This window comes from Chiloscyllium plagiosum, chromosome 1 (genome assembly GCF_004010195.1).
Source record: "Chiloscyllium plagiosum isolate BGI_BamShark_2017 chromosome 1, ASM401019v2, whole genome shotgun sequence".
NCBI classification, from domain to species: Eukaryota; Metazoa; Chordata; class Chondrichthyes; order Orectolobiformes; family Hemiscylliidae; genus Chiloscyllium; species Chiloscyllium plagiosum.
In genome coordinates, this window is record NC_057710.1 from 67,682,537 (window position 1) to 67,686,596 (window position 4,060).

The 4,060-nt window shown below is 39.9% G+C and overlaps 1 protein-coding gene across 2 annotated transcripts in view; it reads right to left on the reverse strand.

Annotated features, from left to right (window-relative positions):
- LOC122549133 (ADP-ribosylation factor-like protein 15) overlaps positions 1-4,060 on the reverse strand; it is a 249,336-nt gene that overhangs the window by 236,452 nt on the left and 8,824 nt on the right. The window lies entirely within an intron of this gene.

Consider the following 4,060-nt stretch of genomic DNA (forward strand, 5'->3'; position numbering starts at 1 on the left):
TGGAGGGGCGGGGCTCAAGGGTGGAGGAGCGGGAAGTGGAGGAGATGCGGTGGAGGGCATCATCGATCACGTCTGGGGGGAAATTGCGGTCTTTGAAGAAGGAGGCCATCTGGGTTGTACGGTATTGGAACTGGTCCTCCTGGGAGCAGACGCGGCGGAGACGAAGGAATTGGGAATATGGGATGGCGTTTTTACAGGGGGCAGGGTGGGAGGAGGTGTAGTCTAGGTAGCTGTGGGAGTTGGTCGGTTTATAGTAAAATATGGAGGCAAAGATTTTAAACTCCTGGGGATTAGCTGCGAGACTCCTTTAAGTTTTGTTTTGCCCGAGATGGTCTAATCCAGTATGTTTGAGGTTTATTCACTAATACCAAGAGAGCCTGCAAAATAGTTATTGTAGTTTGTGTAACTTGCTTTTTGTGCCTATACCCTTGCTACTTGAACTCAATAAATCTCTCTCACCCTCTCTCCAATTCTCACTCTGGCGTCACAGCAATTGTGAAGCATGAAAATGGCATAACAGCATCAAATGGTTTGGGAAACACGGATACAATTCTTTCACGACAAGAGGAGTTCCCAGGACTTCTCAGAGACTGTAACAAAGATATCAAAAAGAAAAATTCAGAGGGATGATGAAATTCCCCAGAGTATGAAGAAGAGACAATTGGAGGAATGGACGACCAACAGTATGAAGTAGAAAGGTGATGCTCAAGAAGCCACAGTCAAAAGAGACAAAAAGAGATAGAAGCAATTCCCCTCTCTTCTCACTGTCCCTGTGAATGAAATGACATCTGATGAAAGAGGATGTGATGTACATAATTAAATGAATGAGGACAAAGAAAAATATCTGAACAAAGCAGTGGAACGTGCTGTATTTGTAATATGGCATTCAAGTGATCCTATTAACATTTAAGAACTAGCATGAAGTTTGGTTATCGTAATCAAAATTGAAGTGATCTTTAACTACCAAGATCTGGTGATCTTGATTCCGGGACTGTAACATGATTATTGTGGTTGAACTGTGCAATTGTTAAAGGAACTGAATGGATGAAAACCTGCAAGATGGTGCTCCAGATGAGACTAAACATTAAATTAATAAGTAACTGACAATTAAGTTTTTTTAAAACAAACTCAAAATATCGACTGTTTGCTTCGAAACCAAGAATTTAGTGGAGGTGTGATTGTTGTTTCATTAGTTGTGTGATGCCTGGAGACCTGAATTAGCTAACTAAGACAATCAAAGAAAAACTGGAGATGGTACCAAGAAACAACTGGCCAATCACAGTCTTGAGATGACATAAACGCTAGCTAGCAAAGGACTAAGTAGGCCGATCAACTACTCAGAGACTGGAAGGAGAGAACTGATCACACCCGGTTCCAACTCTTGTACAAACCCAGGCAACCTTGCTCATCTAGACACATGAGTACAAGTCATTACTAAGTGCAAGTTTCTTTTTGAGTACTGAATAAAGAATAATGTAGAAGTCAAGTTGTTGATACCCAGTGTAGATCTTCCAAAGAAGAAAAGGAAATATCAACTTACTAAATTATTACTGCAGGTTACAGAGAGCACTTGCTAATCAGCAACAGCCCAGATTTCTTTGCCACTTTTGGTTAAATGCATTGAACCCTTAACATTATCTTCATCAAGAAATGCATGCAAACTTTGGGAAGTCCTTGTACACAACATCAACAAATTTGACCTCATCAACCCTCTGCCTCAACAAAAATCTTGCTCAAATTTGTTAAAGACAAGTTGCACTTAAATCTATGCCAGCTTTCCTCTATTAAATAGTCCAAGTGACTATTAACCTTGTCCTAGATTATGATTTCTATAAGCTTTCGCAAAATTGTGGTTAAACTGACTAGCCTACAGTTACTAGGGTCACCTTGATATCTTTTTGAACAAAGAGTGTAGTATTTTCAGTTATCAGCCTGAAGGCACAATTCCTGTATCTAAAGGAGGATTGGAAGATTATGGGCAATGCCTCTAACTCTTCTTCAGTGTCCTGAAATGCACCTAACACAGTCTTGGTGACGTACCAACCATAAAATGCAGACAATCTTTGTTATACTTCCGCTGGGTCACTGCATTATCGTATTCTTTCGTGGGAGGTAGCTCTCCCGCCAATTTTCGATGCCCATCAGTATCTGCCCTTTGATAAGATAAGGAAGTCACTCATTTTCTGCCATAGGTCTGGAGTCACATGAAGGCCCAAACTAGGTGAAGATAGCAGAGTTCCTTCTCTAAACAACAGTGTTGTAAAATACTGTTTGACCAGCAACAGTTACACAGTTTCCATTTCCAAACTTGAATTTCAGATGTTTTTTATTAATTTAAAATCACTAAAATTAATCTCCATTAGTGACCATGGTGGGATTTGAAACCATGCCCCCAGAACATTAAGCTGAGCCTGTGCTTTACTCATACAGCAAAGTAGCCATGATGTCAACATCTCCCTCATGTTTGGCCATCATCTCAACTACCTCACCTTTCAGCATCTTCCTTAATAAATGTAAGTACCTCTTCAATGCCTCTGCTATGCCCTCTGTTTCCTTGTATGAATCTTTTCTTGATGCCTAAAATCAATCCTACTCCCCCTTTAACTAGTTACATGCCTAAAGACAATTTTGGATTCACTTTTATATTGACAGTCAGTCTCTTCTTCGATTTCTCTTGTCACTTACTCTAGATTCCTGGATCAAAACTGACAAAAAGAGGAATATGTGAAATAACACATGAATGCAAGAGAAATTTACAAGATTATGCATCAGAACATTTACTAATTCTAGACCAGTGGTCTATAAAAATTAAGTCTCTCTCACTAACACAACATGCAGTGGTCTGTTGGATCAGTCAGGAAGCAAGGTGCCTTTAAAAACAGAATACGACATCAACTTGTAGGCAAGCAGTGTAGGCTATTCAGCCCCTCACAGCTTGTTTCACAATTCAGATAGATAATGGTTCATTTTCATCTCTTGGACATGCCAGTGTTGGACTGGGATGTACAAAGTTAAAATGCACACAACACCAGGTTATTAGTCCAACAGGTTTACTGGAAGCACTAGCCTTTGGAGTGCCGCTCCTTCATCAGGTAGGAGCAACGCTCCGAAAGCTAGTGCTTCCAAATAAACCTGTAGGACGAGGACCTGGTGCTGTGTGCATTTTAACCATTTTCATTTCAGCTTTATTTAATAATCTTTCAACTACAGTCTCACTTTTCAAACATTAAGATGCCAATTGCCCAGCAGGCATTGTCTTGTGGCTAAAGGTGTGAAAACATCCTGAAATTTTACCAAAAAAAACCATCTCACATTATGACCCCCATTTCATCACCATAACATCCACATTAATCTTCAGAGATAAGAACAAAGTATAAATTTTGAACAGTATCAAAAAAAATTAAATTTGTCATGTTGCAAACACACTTCAATTTCCTGCAATTTCATGTCATTATGGAAAATTATGTGCAAATGGGTAGTATTTTTAACAAATAAAATTAATCTAATTATTTGAATGACATTTAAAAACATTTACCTGATAAACACAACAAATGTTAGCATACAATTCAACGTATGAAGCTTAAAAAAAACTTTTGAAAACAGGAATCAAATTAAGAGCACAGGAGTGAACTGGATATGGCTGGCTGTCATGTTGAAAATTGATGTGTATGAATGCACAGAGTAACAAGCTATTTTAAAAGGGTGCTAGATGTGGCTCACGAGGATACAGAAAAATAAAACAAGAGATGAGACACATGAAGAGAGCAGACATGGGTGAGGAGCAAAAAGTATAACAGAGTGGAGGAGAAAGGAGAAGAGACAAGGAAAGAGAAAGCAGAGAGAGGTGGAGTGGTGGGGGATGAGGGGCTGGAGATAAAGTGAGAAGGAATGGGAAGAGGGATGGAGGTGGGAAGAGGTTCTGGAGGTGGGTAGAGGGGCTGGGAGATGAACAGGGATGGCCATAGAGTCATAGAGATGTACAGCACGGAAACAAACCTTTCAGTCCAACCCGTCCATGCCAACTAGATATCCCAACCCAATCTAGTCCCACCTGACAGCA